The sequence below is a fragment of the Myxine glutinosa genome, chromosome 2 (genome assembly GCF_964187855.1).
Source record: "Myxine glutinosa chromosome 2, kmMyxGlut1.1, whole genome shotgun sequence".
In the NCBI taxonomy this organism is placed as follows: Eukaryota; Metazoa; Chordata; class Myxini; order Myxiniformes; family Myxinidae; genus Myxine; species Myxine glutinosa.
In genome coordinates this window covers 72,887,367-72,905,010 of record NC_136262.1, presented here as the reverse complement: position 1 = coordinate 72,905,010, position 17,644 = coordinate 72,887,367, and positions in this window count along the sequence as shown.

Below are 17,644 nucleotides of genomic sequence, written 5' to 3'. Positions count from 1 at the left end.
GGAGTGGATATTTTTGATCAGATGGCCAGAAAGTACTCTGTCAAATCAGGATCTCGCAGATGGCCAGTTCGTGTGTTTTACAACATTCTCGACTTGGCTCCCATAAACACAGTCACTGTTCAAGTCAGTGATTGGGAAGTACATCAGCCGATGAGACTTCATTGCGCAACTTGTTGACGAGGGGACTCGTCCGTCACCACTACAAGAACTACATCAGTCGAGTAGTTTTCACGAGGGGCTTCCAGCAAAGCGCAAGCGGGAACAATGCCAAGTCACCGAATAAATGCAAGAACAAAATGGTGGACAACTGTGCAATGAGCTCATATGGGGCAAGTGCACTGGACAGGTAGTTAAAATGTGCAGTTTTCTGCCAGCTGTAAGAACAAAATGGTGGACAGTCGTGTGACGTTCGGGTAATTATGCGTGTGCCTTAGATAATTATCGAATCAAAAATGGCTGCGGCTGGCCGAATCTCCAACAAAATGTGCATACATGCTCAGGATACCCAATTCCAGATCATGGTTACAAAAAAAATCCCTCTTTACCCCATCACCAGATGAGAATAGGGGAGATGATGTCCAATTTACCCCTGTGCATGGAGAATAGTGCAAATGGCACATTTGTGCTTGGCCCTCTATCCAGAGCCTACACTAATACTGACCAAAGAGGAAAATGAAAGGAATGAAACAGTTGTACGTCCAGTGTGAAGCAAGAGAGTTGGAAGACCACCTGCATGGCTGAAAGACTTTGAGAGATGATGGAATGAGTGAATACAGGGAATGTTCTCTAACAAAATGATAATTGATTCCCTACATTGATGGAGTTATGTGTGAAGGTACCAAGTTATGGGATTATTACTGTGCTTGCATTTTGTTCTGCTGGTTGCTCTCTTTGCCATTTCAAAGTTCAATTCTGTAGGACCAATTCAAGGAAGGGGGTGGGGGGGGGGGGGGAGGGGTGCGTGTGTGTGTGTGTGTCTGTCTGTCTGTGTGGGTGTCTCTTTGCGTGTGTGTGTGTGTGTTAGATCCTTTTTGCTGCTGGGACTCTGAGACAAGTGGTAATCATGAAGTCCACAGGATATATATATTGTTGCGGATATGGGATTGGCATCCATCCATATCCGCTTGTAAATATTCCCCTATTTCCTCGATACTTCCCAACTATCCCCAATCCCCCCATTCCCTAGTCCCATTTTCTGTAAACAACACTCTGTAGACCCGACCTCCCCCTATTTCCCCCATTAAATGTCGCATCCAGGTCCACCGCATCTCATGTAAGACAACTATAGGACATCTTGCTAGTTATTCTTAGTCTATGTCAGTTAAGGACTCGTTTCCATTAATTCTGACTCTTCGTTGCACCAGAATGTGATTGTATGGCACCGTTATGAAGTTTAGGACCTCCCAATACCTCCCCGCAGCTCTTCCTCACGGTTCAGCAACAACAACAACAACAACAACGGCGGCGGCGCGGGGAGTGTGCGTCCTCACTCCGGCTTGGTTGGTAGGGGGTGTTGGGAGTGCACCAGGCCTTTCCAATGAGCCGCCATCGAGCATGTGCTCGACGGGGTTACCAAGTAGGGGCTCGCTGTCAGCTCCTCGTCAAGGGCGGAGCCCGGTAACCCCCGCACCCAATAGAAGCGGCGGACCGGTCCCATCTGGGGCGGAGCCAACGAGCCGAGGGCGTGTCACTCCCCGCTGAGCATGCGCAGGAAGAGGGAGGTGACGTCAGATGCGCGCTGAGCTTGGAGAGAGAAGGACGCCACCTCCGAGCGCTGTGACACCTCCCCGCATCTCTGGACTGGACCGTGCTTTATCCTGTCCCTGAGCCAAGGTGCACCTTGTGCTATCGACTGCCTGTCCTTCCCTGCCATCAATCCCTGTGTAAGTCAGTCTTGTTCCGTTTGTCTGTGGTCTGTCGGGGATAAGATAAGACTGTAACTAAGTGCCCATCTCTTCTGTGTCTTTACCTCATTACCTTGTAATCTACCCCTTTTCTCCACCACTAATTATATCCTCCTCCGGAGGTCTTGAGAACTGTACCCCTTGCGTCGTTTCATTTATCCCAGTCGTTGTGTCCTTTCCATCATTGATTTAGCGTAGCGCGATTTGGCCAACGTTCGAGTGGAATCGGGTGAGTTGGGGGTAATCGGGTAAACTGTGCGAACACGGCGGCCATTCCGCTCGGTCAAGCAACATCTGAAGCCGTGTCCGTAACAATTGGTGTCAGGAAGTGAGATTGGACCCGAAGCGCGCTTCACGCGCTCGAAATTATTAACGGTGAAATTTGTTTTGTTTTAAAATAAAAACCCGAATTTTGAAAGTCGCGCTATGGCAGATCAAGACGGCTGGGTTCCGGTAGAGGAGAGTGAGGCAGGGTCGATCCAGGACCAAATTGAGGGACAAGAGGAGAGCGAAGCAGTGAGGGCGGCAGGTTCGCAAAATGGCGTCCTCGCGCACGAGGTTGCGGGCGCGCAAAGTGGCGCCTCGCACATGGCTACGGCAGCCGCACCCGCTGCACAAGTGGGAGGGATGGCCCAAATGCAGGCCCTCATGAAGCAATTTATGGTGCAAATGCAGGCGTCCCTCAACCTGCAGAAGGACGATATGAGGGCTAATAGTCAGCAATTGGGGAATCGGATGGATGCTCAGAGTGAGCAAATGAGGGCTGATAGTGAGCAAATGAGGGCTGATAGTGAGCGATTGGAGGGCCAAATGGGGGTAATGAGGGACGAAGCGAGGGGTACCGGTGAGGGATTAGACAAGAAATTAGAGGGGTTAGACAATGGGATAGAAGGGGTGAAACATGGGTTAATGGGGGTAGAAAACAGAATGGGCGCTCAAGAGAATCAAATGGAAGGGATGAAAAAGGGGTTAGAGGGGTTAGAAAACAGTATGGAAGGCAAATTGAGGGACATGAGGGACCAAGCGGAAAGGGAAGTTAAAAAAATGGGGCAGCAGATAGAGGGGGTCAGAATGGGGGTAGAAACTAAATTGGATGCTCACAGGGAGGAAATGGAGCAGATGAGGGTGGCATCTGGGCAGGAGATGCAAGTGATGGGAGAGGAGATCAGAAGAGGTGTGAGTGAGGAGGTCGGAGGAGTGCGCGAGGAGGTGAGGCACCGTAAGGAGCGCATGGAGAAGGAGGTGAGAAAGGGGACTGTAAAATTGCAAGGTGGTATAGAGGAGTTGACGCTGGGAGTAGAACAACTGACAGTGGGACAAAAGGAGTTGGGGGACCAGGTAAAGAAGAACACAGCGGTAATAGAGGGTTTAAAATCGACACAGAAGGAGATAAAAAAGGACGTAGGGGTAATTAAAAAAGAGTGTCAGACGGTACATGAGGACCTGACGAGGAAAATGAACAAGGTGGTAGAGGTGATGGAGGTTAAAGAGCGGGAGGTGCGGGAGCACATAGAAAAAAATAAGGTGGAGTTAGAGGAAGAACTTAAGGGGGCGCACGAGGAGATGAAGGAGGTGAAGCAGAAATTAGAAGAAGTGGAAGAAGGGGTGAGCGAAATTAAGAAGCGACGGAGAGAGGATAAGAAAGAGATGAAGGAGGAAGTAAAAGAATTGGTCCAAAGTCTGTGTTCGGATCCTGATGATGTGCTCATTAACCGGATGAGGGATTCGCAGGTGATGGAGGAGAAGCGAAGAGAAAGAGGACCCGGTCGGTGTAAGTGGTGACCAATATGGTCGTGCGTATGATGCGCCAGGTGATTTAATAAGCTTGGGGGTCGAGATGGACCCGGGTGTTCGTGAGAGGCCGTTGGTGAAGTGTGCGACAGGTCTGGTGTGCGAAAAAGGAGGTGTGCGAGAAAGTCCGACTCTGGGGTGTGTGAGGAAAAAGTGCGTGCCAAGGAGTGAGGGTGCTGTCGAGAGTGAGTCGGTCGTAGCGCGTGTGCGAGGGAGCACATGGAAGCGCGTAGTGAGGAGTGTTACGGAGGATGTAAAGGGAGAATGCACGCCTGTGGTGAGTGTTACAGAGGGTGTAACGGGAGAGTGTGCGCGAGAAAGGTGTGTAACGGACGGGTGCATGAGGAAAGAGTGCGCTGTCGAGAGTAAGGGTGAGTGCGTTGTCAAGAGTGGAGGTGAGAGTAGTGAGAGTGACACGGAGCGTGAGTTGGTTGTGACAGGTGAGCGAGGATGTACACCTGGAATGGAAGGATGCACACCTGGAATGGTAGAGCGTGTGTGGGAATGCACACTTGAGTTGGGCGTGAGGCACGTGGTTGGGTGTGCGAGTGAAAGCACACCTGTGATTGTCACAGAGGAGGTGACCGAGGAAGGGGCGCGAAGAGGTGTGTTGGTGAGGTGTGCGACCAACGAATGTGTGCCAAAGTGTTCGGTGGTCAGGTGTGTAACCAAGGCTGTGAGTGGAATGAGTGTACCTGGGTGTGTTAGAGAAGGTACGACGAGGAGCATGGTAACAGCTGGATGTATGGGCAAGAAAGGGGTAGCGTATGCGTGTGAGCATGCAGGTGAGGCATCGACGGTAACCAGGTTAGCGGTTAGAGCGACTTTTAGCCGAATCGGCCCCTCGGTGCGTGCCGGGCTTCGCGTGCCGCGAGAACCAGCGGGGATCCGAGCCACGGCGGGTTCGAAAGGACCGCCGTACGCGATCCACACTGGGCCTCGCTTTGAACGGCCGCGTCCGTGCTCCACTAGGCGGAGCGGGCAGCCCGATAGGAAGGGTCGTCATGGCGACCACTTTTTGTTGAGGCATTCCGGCAGGTCGAGATCGGGCCATGGGATGGCTCCGTGCCGAGATGGTGCGTGGGACCTCGGCCCGGGTAAACCTCCTTCCCTGCACCGAATGCGGGACGTATCCAGCCGCTGGCACCAAACAACCCACATTCATGCCTTGGCTGTACGAAGCCGAGCTTTAGAAGTGAATTGGCGCATCGAGAGGCATTAGTAAGTAGACTGTAATGACGAGGATAGTGTTTTGGCCCCGAAATTAGAAAAACCAAATTTGATGATTGGCAAAGGATTGGCAGTAATGATTGGCAGATGATGGGTAGTGATTGGCAAATTTTTGATTTGTTGAAATTTGATGTGCAAAATTGGTAGTGGGAGATGCCCGATGTGGTGGGATGGCAACTCTGTCATCCCTCACCAACGTGGGGGCAAATGCGCACTAGGATTATGGGGTGTATGGCAGTGAAAACTAGCCCGGGTGGGTTAGGATATTGTGTGTAGGGATCTAGAAGAGATGACATTAGGTAACGTTAAGGTTTAGATAGTGACTGATACCTGTAGTGGGGACGCAGGTAGATTAGAGTGGATGATAATGACGAGGGAGCGCAATAGTTTAAAGGGACGACTGGGAAGCGCAAGTTTCAGAGGGGAGTAGTTAGATGAGATGATGCTGTGTGAGAACTGGACAGGTGTGTGGAGCAGTGTATGAGTAGTGAGTGTTGTGGATCAGCGCGAATGCGCTTGGGGGAGAGAAGGGTGCAGGCGGCACCAAGTATGAGAGCACAGGTGTGCAAGTACAGGTGTGTGGAATACATGGAGTATTGGAATGAGTGGTGTGGAGAGAGTTGGAGTAAGTGGTACGGAGTGGTGTGCATGGTGCGAAGGTGTGGATGGGGGAAGAGTGGACCCCTTTTCACGAGTACCCGGGGAGGGTAGTTTAAAGAGTAGTTAGAAGGTATAGGTAAATTGTGGTTGGATATTGGCATTTGTGGTGCGGTTGCAGAATGGTATTGTGGCTGGGTGCATTGGTGTGGTGAAATTGGCTGGTCGTGTGGCCTGTTAGTATGAGTGTGAATGGTTGGGCACTCCGCCACTGTTAGATGTCGGCCAGGTGAGGCCGCAGGTGGGCTCTGGGAGCCGTTAGTGTCAGTGGGTGCCTGAGGATCCCGGGTGTGGATCGGGCAGCCCGTGCCAGAGAGGGCACTGAGGGGGTGAGAGTGCGAGAGGGCCTTCCCCAGTTAGTTAGGTTAGGGTGAGGAGCAGGTGAGCTCGGTAGGCAACAACAGTGGTGGAGGTGTGCAGGTGGGCGGACCAGCTGGGAGCGTCACACGACCCAGCCACCGAAATTGTGCGGGGGCACCGAGTGATGAATCGGGGGAGTGAGACCCCAACTTGAGAAGCACCACAGTTGGTCAATGGGAATTGGTTTTTAGAACCCATAGTGTAAGTTGGCCAATGGATTGGCAGGGAAAGACCCCGGGTAATGTAAAGTTGTTAAAGTCATTTAGGAAATAGTTAGGATTGATGAACCTGTCGCACCATACGCAGCCACTTACCTGAGGTGATGATGATGACTCCACACCTGTGTTCCTTTGTTCTGTGTTGCAGGAAAGGAGAATTGCTGTGTGGATTTGTGAGACGCATCACGACGTGGATGAGACATTGGGGTGATTCCATCTCTCCCTCCTTAGGAGGGACTGATGATGAATTGGTGATGGCAAATTTTGATGTTGAGTTGGAGATGGCAAATTTTGATGAGAGTTGGAAATGGCAAATTTGATTGGTTATGAGGGAGAGAAGACAAATTTGGTTTATGGGAGGAACGGGGAAGACAGTAGGGACGTTGTTGATGTGTAAAGTAGATGTTTATGGGTAGTGTTGTGTTTTGTGGATACAGTAAGGGGTAAGGGGGGGGCAATGTAGGTTACCTGGTGGGGGGGGGGGGGGGGCATACGGTAGGAACGTACCTGTCTCACCTGGTTCCCATGTGCCCCCAGTGTGCATTACCTTGCATTGCGTGCACTTTTGCGCCCTTACCACCTTACTCACTTGTCTTATTTTGTCTCCCACCTCCGAGGATCTGGCTTTGGGGCAGAGAGAGAGGAGAGAGAGGTGCTGGCTCCGCAGTTGTGGGCCTGTACTTTCGCTGCTTGCTGCCTGGATCGATACACCATATGGACCGCAATTTTTGTGGCCGCCCACAATGGACCGCAGTTCTTTTGCGGGCAAGCACCACCCGTTGATGGACCTCTGGGTCAACGTGGCACCTATGCCATACAGGTGAACCACTTTTAGTTGGCCCCCCTGACGGCCACAATTTAGAAATGGACGCGGTTGGCGCCTTTCTTTATTCCTAAAGAAGCCAGAAGGCCAAGTGCACTCCATGAAGACAAGACCAGCGGCAGAACATCGGCCGGCTGCGACACCACCGGTGACCATGGACACTTAATTGTGCATTTTTATGAACACTTTATTGGTGCACCGGATGGTGCTGACTGTGTGTATGGGGTGGTGTTTTTGGTGCTTGGACGGGGTGCTCTGCACATTATTAAAGGCCGTAGGGCCACAGGGCACTCGTGGGTTGGTGTATCGATGCTGGCATGCGTGCTCTCTCGATGCATAACATCTGCATGTGTTCCTCAAAGAACAGGTCCTGGATCGTAGTGTAAATATCAGTGTAGTCTTGTATAAATGATGCTCCCTACCGGCTGTATGTTTCGTTTGAGGATTCTTTCCGCGATTCGGTTATCCTGTGGGTGTGTTTCTGTTAGGAGAAGGGTGCAACGTCGCAGGGGGACATATTTACTCATTTGTGAACATCTGTAAAACTGTCGCACTCAGGGTTGAGTTAATAGTAGAGGGAACTACATCTGAGTGCCACACTAACGTAGGTAAAAATTTATCAGGTCGGGACGCCCCGAGGTAGAGAAGGGTGCAATGTTGCGGATATGGGATTGGCATCCATCCATATCCGCTTGTAAATATTCCCCTATTTCCTCAATACTTCCCAACTATCCCCAATCCCCCCATTCCCTAGTCCCATTTTCTGTAAACAACACTCTGTAGACCCGACCTCCCCCTATTTCCCCCATTAAATGTCTCATCCAGGTCCACCGCATCTCATGTAAGACAACTATAGGACATCTTGCTAGTTATTCTTAGTCTATGTCAGTTAAGGACTCGTTTCCATTAATTCTGACTCTTTGTTGCACCAGAATGTGATTGTATGGCACCGTTAGGAAGTTTAGGACCTCCCAATACCTCCCCGCAGCTCTTCCTCACGGTTCAGCAACAACAACAACAACGGCGGCGGCGCGGGGAGTGTGCGTCCTCACTCCGGCTTGGTTGGTAGGGGGTGTTGGGAGTGCACCAGGCCTTTCCAACGAGCCGCCATCGAGCATGTGCTCGACGGGGTTACCAAGTAGGGGCTCGCTGTCAGCTCCTCGTTAAGGGCGGAGCCCGGTAACCCCCACACCCAATAGAAGCGGCGGACCGGTCCCATCTGGGGCGGAGCCAACGAGCCGAGGGCGTGTCACTCCCCGCTGAGCATGCGCAGGAAGAGGGAGGTGACGTCAGATGCGCGCTGAGCTTGGAGAGAGAAGGACGCCACCTCCGAGCGCTGTGACACCTCCCCGCATCTCTGGACTGGACCGTGCTTTATCCTGTCCCTGAGCCAAGGTGCACCTTGTGCTATCGACTGCCTGTCCTTCCCTGCCATCAATCCCTGTGTAAGTCAGTCTTGTTCCGTTTGTCTGTGGTCTGTCGGGGATAAGATAAGACTGTAACTAAGTGCCCATCTCTTCTGTGTCTTTACCTCATTACCTTGTAATCTACCCCTTTTCTCCACCACTAATTATATCCTCCTCCGGAGGTCTTGAGAACTGTACCCCTTGCGTCGTTTCATTTATCCCAGTCGTTGTGTCCTTTCCATCATTGATTTAGCGTAGCGCGATTTGGCCAACGTTCGAGTGGAATCGGGTGAGTTGGGGGTAATCGGGTAAACTGTGCGAACACGGCGGCCATTCCACTCGGTCAAGCAACATCTGAAGCCGTGTCCGTAACAATATAAATGTATAGCGGGGATTACCTTGGCTTGGTAGTACACAGAATGAGAGGGTGAGTAGGCAACTTCTGCGACGTCAACTTTTCACACTGATTTTTAATTTGTTTTGATAGAATAAAAGCATTAACTCACCTTATTTGTTTGATCCACCGTTGCTTGATAATGTACTTCCTTCGGAAAATGACAAATGCTGCAGGTATGACTTTCCGATTTGTGATTACAATCTGGTACAAAACTCTGCCATCTTCACAAAGCTATGGCAGCCATATTCTACGAGAGTAACAACCGTCTCAAAGAGGTTCAGTCATTTAAATTCTTGTGTTTGACTCTCAGCCATTATCTCTCTTGGGCAAGCCACATCTCAGGGTTTGCCTCCAGACGCCGACTGGGCATCCATCGTGCAAAGTCCTTCCTTGGCGAACCTGAGCTCCTATCCACCTGAAAGGCTTTCAGCCCCAGCTTGAGGGAATACTGCTCTCCAATCTGGGTTGGCTCCTCTTTCTCCTGCTGTTCTCCTTGCTATGTTGTGTCGTGATCTGTTCTGCATGTTATCTCTTCCATGAGCTTTTTTTATACATACCTTGTATTAAAAAAAGACTACCAATATCACCCTTAGCATTGGACAGGTAAGACCAGTGCATACCTGAGCCTTGCAGGGTTAACGGTGTGTACTGATATATCTTGAATAAACAAAATGAGTGAAGCTCATCCCTCTCTTCACCAGACTGTCAGGATGAGATGCATTTGCCTAGTTTAGAGGAAATGGCATCAAAACAATCCGGCAACATGGCAATGGCCTATAGTTGGCCAAACTCATGCAAAGTCTGTGTGCTAGTTTCTGACTAAGCATGGTATTCCAAATCTGAATCACCATCCATACCCATCAGAGCTTCATGGAATCCTTCCAATTCCAAAGCCTGAAAATGCATTAAATCGATGGCAAAGAGGAACAATCACAGTACGATCATCACCGCAAGTTGTCACTTAACACGTGATGTGTGATGCAATACTGCCATTGCATCATTCTTCCGTACACAAAATGTTGATTGCAGCTGATATAAAAACAAAACAAAATCTAAGGTATCCAAGGTGCTTAGGAGACAGTTATTTCGACTTTGGTCCGATTTGTATTGACGAGCCATTGTATGGTCAGGGCCAGAAACATGTTGTGCTTGTTTACAAAACCAAAACGGACAAGTCGGAAGTAGATCAGCAAGAGCATCCATTAACAATAACAATCAGCTGTGTTGTCGAAACAGCGGCAAAGAACAAATCAAAGGGCGTACGCCTTGGCACGAGTCGTGGCGCCGGAACGCAGGTCGGGCCAACAATGGCACGTCCTCAAAAACACCATCCTCAAAAGATGCTACACCCACCGCAACCAAGAAACGGGATTCGATGGCGGCCAACAACAGATGGCCGTGCCTGCTGGTCAAATTAACTTCAAATGGAGTCGCACGACATCGCTGCCGGTCGAATAATTGAATTGACTGAGGACAGAGTTTAAGGCCTTGTTTTGCCTGCACTAGTTAACCCTTTAACTCAGGCTTGGAGGCCTAGCTGCTTCTTCGCACTGTTTTTTTCTATCATATGCCAGGAATAAGTCGACCCATTCGGGGAGAGGTTGTGAGGCTTCGATCTGTGCAGATTATTGGGGGCTCCATCTGCTGAAACATTCAGGGTAGAGCTACTGACAAAACATTTTTCATGCCACGGAAATGGTGTTTCATGATCCATCTCTTTCCTCGTGTTTTTTTGCATGGCGGTGACGAAGAGAAAACGAGGTGGCCGTGAAAATGTACCCACCCTCCAACCACCAAGGAATGGTCTTGCGCCAGCGGTGCGACCCAGATGGTATGGCGTCCCTTTTTGCATGTATTTTTTAGTCCACCCTCCCTCACAAAACCCAGCGATGGCCAAGTTTCCTGATACCATTGGAAAAGAAATGAGTTCTGTTTTTGGCACAGAAACATTTTGGAAATGGAAAGAGCAAAATTTCACTTCATGTCTTGGATTGAAACAAAGCTTGAAATATTTTATGAACACAGAACTGTGCAACAGACAGAAGGATTCATGTCACCTTTGAAAGATGACACTCTCCATGATTGAAAACAGTTTAAAACCAGACCACGTCAGCGATGACATCATAAATTTATATTCCCTAATATAATTGTTGCATAGATCACGCACAATACATTTCAAACTACTGATCAGTCTAAGCGTTGGCCCTGTCGAATTATGACGTCATAAATATGGCACCAATGACGTCATCGTTAACAACACCTATTCCCCATATGGAGTTCTTTACAATGAGCCACGTTTCAATATTTTCCATAGAGGGGTTTTGGAGATATAGAGGTGCAACATTTTTCGGTTTTTCCAAGATGGCGTCTGTACCACATGACCGATGACGTCATGATTATCATTAAAATATTATAAAGGAGGAGGTGCTCCTCTGGTGAAAATTTCGTGTCTTATCAGACCAACAGTTGCTGAGATAAAAAAAATTCATAATGATTGGATAAGTGTTGTACTTGTTGAATTATGACATCATAATGAAGGCACCGATGATATCATTAACATATCTTATTCTGCATGCGAAGTAGTTGACAATGTGGCAGGTCTCAATTTTTCCATGGAGTGGTTTCAGAGATATAGAGGTGCAAAGTTTTTCCAAGATGGCGCCTGTACCACGTGACCTATGACGTCATAATTGTCATTAAAATTTTGTTGCAGTTTTTAGAACCTTCACATGAAATTTAGTATTAAATTTCCTTATAAATAACCCCTGTGTACATTTCCCCTTAATTCGCTGTTAATTGAAATAATCGCACCTTAGTTAGTCCATCGCACCACGTAGCGAACCATAGGATCTCTCCATAGTTATATCATTATTCTGTGTTTCAGTTAAGGCTATGTTCCCACTAGTCGATCTTACGTTGCACCAAATCAAATAAGATAGATCCCCTTTTCAATAGCCCCAAAACTACATTGCCAGCAGCGTTTGCCTACATTACCAGCAGCATTCGCCGCCATTACGCACATGGTCAAGCCGGAGAAGAAGGGCGTGGCCCCCCACCTCGTCATCAAGGGTGGAGTCAGCCAGCCCTTGCCGACCAATCAAGGCTCAGTGGGTATGGCTTGAGAGGGCGTGAACAGAAAGATCGTGAGGGTTCCAAGGCGTGGCCATATAACCCGTCGCACGAAGCCCCCACCGGCAGATTCTGTGGAGGGAGGTGCTTGGAAGTGAGGAGTCCTCCTGTGGAGAGGTGAGCTTGCGATTCTGTTGAGAGAGGACGCATGAGGCAGAGGACGTACGAGGCCTGAGAGAGACGCGCAACCTGCAGAGGTACGAGGGAGAGACGCTGTTTCAAACAGCTCCTGCCACGTGAAGCCCTGACGCGCTGCTGTGAGCAAACCAGCTGTGTGAATCCGAGTGCGGGAAGTCGGCGGCCGCTCGCATCCAACCCTGCCGTCCTGCACGGACCCTTCTTCTCTCTCCAGCCATTCCTACCTGCAATTCCCTTTTCGTGTGAGTCTGTTTGTGTTGTCCTGTGGGGTATAAGTAAGCCTGTATAAGTTAAGAATTGCCCTGGGTATCTGCTTCTTCCTCTTCACTGTAAATTACCTTCGTTCCTGCTCTTCCTTTGGGTTTTCGTGTACATAATAATAAATCCCTGTTATTTCTTACCCGTTTGGTTTCCTTCTCGTCCGATCGCTTTAGTGATTTCCAGCAAGTATGTTGATCTGTTCGTTTGTTACTTGCCGGAAAAAATTTTCCGGCAAGTAACAAACGAACAGATCAACATACTTGCCGGAATCTTTTCCGGCAAGTAACAAACAGACAAACGAACAGATCAACATACTTGCCGGAAAATTTTTTCCGGCAAGTAACAAACGAACAGATCAACATACTTGCCGGAATTTTTTCCGGCAAGTAACAAACAGCCAGACAAACAGACAGATAAACAGGGGTGAAAACATAACCTCCATCCACATTCGTTGGGGGAAGTGGAAATACAAAATGAAAACTGATGATTTTATGCAGCCTTGACCTTTAAGGTTTAGATCTAAAGAAGAATAATCAGCTCCGAGCTTTTGATTAGTGAACCAATTCTGTGACCCAATATGCAAATTCTTAAAATTGCAGGTCAATTGGAGGAAAATTTATGATTTTATGTGATGCTGACCTTTGACCTTTTGACCAAATTCTTAATTTGCCTTCTCATATTCTCATAAATGGACTTCCGGGAGTCCATTTAGTCCAATCCGGGAGTCCCCCCTCAACTTCCGGGAGCTTTGTTGAAAATTTGATAACTAAACTCAAATGGTAAAAAAATTACGGCCCAGACAGACACACTGGTAAATACGTTATCTCACTCGCAAATCTATCTCTAATCTATCTATCAAATCTATCAAATATCAAATCTATCAAATATCAAATCTTTCTCGCAAATCTATCTCGAATCTATCTATCAAATATCAAATCTATCAAATATCAAATCTATCTCGCAAATCTATCTATCAAATCTATCAAATATCAAATCTATCAAATATCAAATCTATCAAATATCAAATCTATCTCGCAAATCTATCTCGAATCTATCGATCAAATCTATCAAATATCAAATCTATCTCGCAAATCGATCTCATCGGTGAATTTTTGCTATGAATAATACTCATAATATTGTTGCGGTCGCAGGTCTTCAAGACCATTATGCCAGCAATCCTAGGAAATTAATAAGGCAGGGAATCTCAGGAAATAAATGAGGCAGGGAATCTTAGGAAATGAATGTGGCAGAAAATCCAAGGAAAATAATGAGGCAGGGAATCCAAGGAAATGACTGAGGCAGGGTATCCAAGGAAATGACTGAGGCAGGCAATCCTAGGAAGTGAATGAGGCAGGGAATCCGAGGATGGTACATGTATGAAAGAACCGCTCCCTACGGGAGAGTAATATCCCTCCCTCCAGCGGTGGTCAATAAGCACTTGCACCATTTCTAGTGTCCAGTGCACAAATGCAGGTGATCCCCACAGCTGACTTGTAATACCCTATCCCACCACCACCGAGTGGCGCTATATGGTACACATCGCAGTTGATCACAAACAAAGGATCACAGTATTTTTCGGTTTCATTATATACTGTCGAACCCTACTATTCGCAGGGGATACGTTCCTGGAAAATGCTGCGAATTGCAAAACCGCGAATGGTGGGGCATTGTTTCAATGGAAAAAGGGGGCGATAGGTTCCCGAGTGGCAAAAATCCGCGAATAGAGAGGAACAAATGGCGAATGGCGAGGCAAAATCCGCGAATGGTGAGGCAAATCCTGAGAATGTCGACGATAATCCACAAAGGTCGATGAAAGTGATGGAAATGTCGAGGCAAATCCCGCAAATGTCAATGAAAATCCCGGAAATGGCGAGGCAAATCCCACAAATGTCAAAGAAAATCTCAAAAATAGTGAGGCAAATCCCACGAATGTCGATGAAAATCTCGGAAATGGCAAGGCAAATCACACGAATGTCGATGAAAATCTTGGAAATGGGGAGGCAAATCACACAAATGTCGATGAAAATCTTGGAAATGGCGAGGCACTTCCCGCGAATGTCAATGAAAATCTCGGAAATGGCGAGGCACATCACACGAATGTTGATGAAAATCTCGGAAATGGCGAGGCAAATCCCACGAATGTCGATGAAAATCTCGGAAATGGCGAGGCAAATCGCACGAATGTCAATGAAAATCTCGGAAATGGCGAGGCAAATCCCACGAATGTCGATGAAAATCTCGGAAATGGCGAGTCAAATCCCACAAATGTCGATTAAAATCTCAGAAATGGCGAGGCAAATCCCGCGAATGTCAATGAAAATCTCGGAAATGGCAAGGCAAATCCCACGAATGTCAATTAAAGTCTCAGAAATGGCGAGGCAAATCCCGCGAATATCAATGAAAATCTCGGAAATGGCGAGGCAAATCTCGCAAATGTCGATGGAAATCTTGGAAATGGCAAGGCAAATCCCACGAATGTCGATTAAAATCTCGAAATGGCAAGGCAAATCGCACGAATGTTGATGAAAATCTCGGAAATGGCAAGGCAAATCCCGCGAATGTCAAAGAAAATCTTGGAAATGGTGAGGCAAATCCCGCGAATGTGAATGAAAATCTCGGAAATGGCGAGGCAAATCCCGCAAATGTCAATGAAAATCTTGGAAATGGCGAGGCAAATCCCACGAATGTCGATTAAAATCTCGGAAATGGCGAGACAAATCGCACGAATGTCGATGAAAATCTCGGAAATGGCGAGGCAAATCCCACGAATGTCGATGAAAATCTCGGAAATGGCGGTCAAATCCCACGAATGTTGATTAAAATCTCAGAAATGGCGAGGCAAATCCCACGAATGTCGATGAAAATCTTGGAAATGGCGAGACAAATCGCACGAATGTCGATGAAAATCTCGGAAATGGCGAGGCAAATCCCACGAATGTCGATGAAAATCTCGGAAATGGTGAGGCAAATCCCACGAATGTCGATGAAAATCTCGGAAATGGCGAGACAAATCGCACGAATGTCGATGAAAATCTCGGAAATGGCGAGGCAAATCCCACGAATGTCGATGAAAATCTCGGAAATGGCGAAGTCAAATCCCACGAATGTTGATTAAAATCTCAGAAATGGCGAGGCAAATCCCACGAATGTCGATGAAAATCTTGGAATTGGCGAGGCAAATCCCACGAATGTCGATTAAAATCTTGGAAATGGCAAGGCAAATCCCACGAATGTCAATGAAAATCTCGGAAATGGCTAGGCAAATCCCACGAATGTCGATGAAAATCTTGGAAATGGCGAGGCAAATCCCACGAATGTCGATGAAAATCTCGGAAATGGCGAGGCAAATTGCACGAATGTCGATGAAAATCTCGGAAATGGCGAGGCAAATCCCACGAATGTTGATGAAAATCTCAGAAATGGCGAGGCAAATCCCACGAATGTCGATGAAAATCTCGGAAATGGTGAGGCAAATCCCACGAATGTCGATGAAAATCTCGGAAATGGCGAGGCAAATCCTACGAATGTCGATGAAAATCTCGGAAATGGCGAGGCAAATCCCGCGAATGTTCATGAAAATCTCAGAAATGTTGAGGCAAATCACACGAATGTCGATGAAAATCTTGGAAATGGCGAGGCAAATCCCACGAATGCCGATGAAAATCTTGGAAATGGTGATGCAAATCCCACGAATGTTGATGAAAATCTCGGAAATGGCGAGGCAAATCCTGTGAATGTCAATGAAAATCTCGGGAATGGTGAGGCAAATCCCACGAATGTCAATGAAAATCTCGGAAATGGCGAGGCAAATCCCACGAATGTCGATGAAAATCTCGGAAATGGCGAGGCAAATCCTGCGAATGTCAATGAAAATCTCGGAAATGGCGAGGCAAATCCCACGAATGTCAATGAAAATCTCGGAAATGGCGAGGCAAATCCCGCGAATGTCAATGAAAATCTCGGAAATGGCGAGGCAAATCCAACGAATGTCGATGAAAATCTCGGAAATGGCAAGGCAAATCCCACGAATGTCGATGAAAATCTCGGAAATGGCGAGGTAAATCCCACGAATGTTGATGAAAATCTCGGAAATGGCGAGGCAAATCCCACGAATGTCGATGAAAATCTCAGTAATGGCGTGGCAATTCGCACGAATGTCGATGAAAATCTCGGAAATGGCAAGGCAAATCGCACGAATGTCGATGAAAATCTCAGTAATGGCGTGGCAATTCGCACGAATGTCGATGAAAATCTCGGAAATGGCAAGGCAAATCGCACGAATGTTGATGAAAATCTCGGAAATGGCAAGGCAAATCGCACGAATGTCGATGAAAATCTCGGAAATGGCGAGGTAAATCCCACGAATGTTGATGAAAATCTCGGAAATGGCGAGGCAAATCCCACGAATGACGATGAAAATCTCAGTAATGGCGTGGCAATTCGCACGAATGTCGATGAAAATCTCGGAAATGGCAAGGCAAATCGCACGAATGTCGATGAAAATCTTGGAAATGGCGAGGCAAATCCCGCGAATGTCAATGAAAATCTCGGAAATGGCGAGGCAAATTCCGCGAATGTCAATGAAAATCTTGGAAATGGCGAGGCAAATCCCGCAAATGTCGATGAAAATCTTGGAAATGGCAAGGCAAATCCCACGAATGTCCAATATACCCAATACATACCCAATAAGGCAACATGTCCCCAATATAGCCAACCTGTCCCCACTACGTACCCAATATAGCCAACATGTCCCAAATATGTACCCAATATACCCAACATGTCCCCAATATACCCAATACGTACCCATTCATTTCTACCTCTCCAATAATTCCTATACCCTACTTCATTTTACTGTCCTTCCTTCATTTCCTCTTCTCTTCCTTTTATAAACGTATCTTTTCTCACTGTACCACTTTGTTCAAGTAGTCATTGAATGAACACTTTTAATGACAGAGTTGTCATCTGAAAAACGTTGACAATGGTGCCATAGCTGGATGAGTTTGTAAGCAACCTTTTCCTAAAGGAAAGGGAAATGATAAGACAATTGGAATGTCAATGAAAATCTTGGAAATGGCGAGGCAAATCCCACGAATGTCCATGAAAATCTCGGAAATAGCGAGGCAAATCCCACGAATGTCAATGAAAATCTCGGAAATGGCGAGGCAAATCCCGCGAATGTCAATGAAAATCTTGGAAATGGCGAGGCAAATCCCACGAATGTCGATTAAAATCTTGGAAATGGCAAGGCAAATCCCACGAATGTCAATGAAAGTCTCGGAAATGGCGAGGCAAATCCCACGAATGTTGATGAAAATCTCGGAAATGGCAAG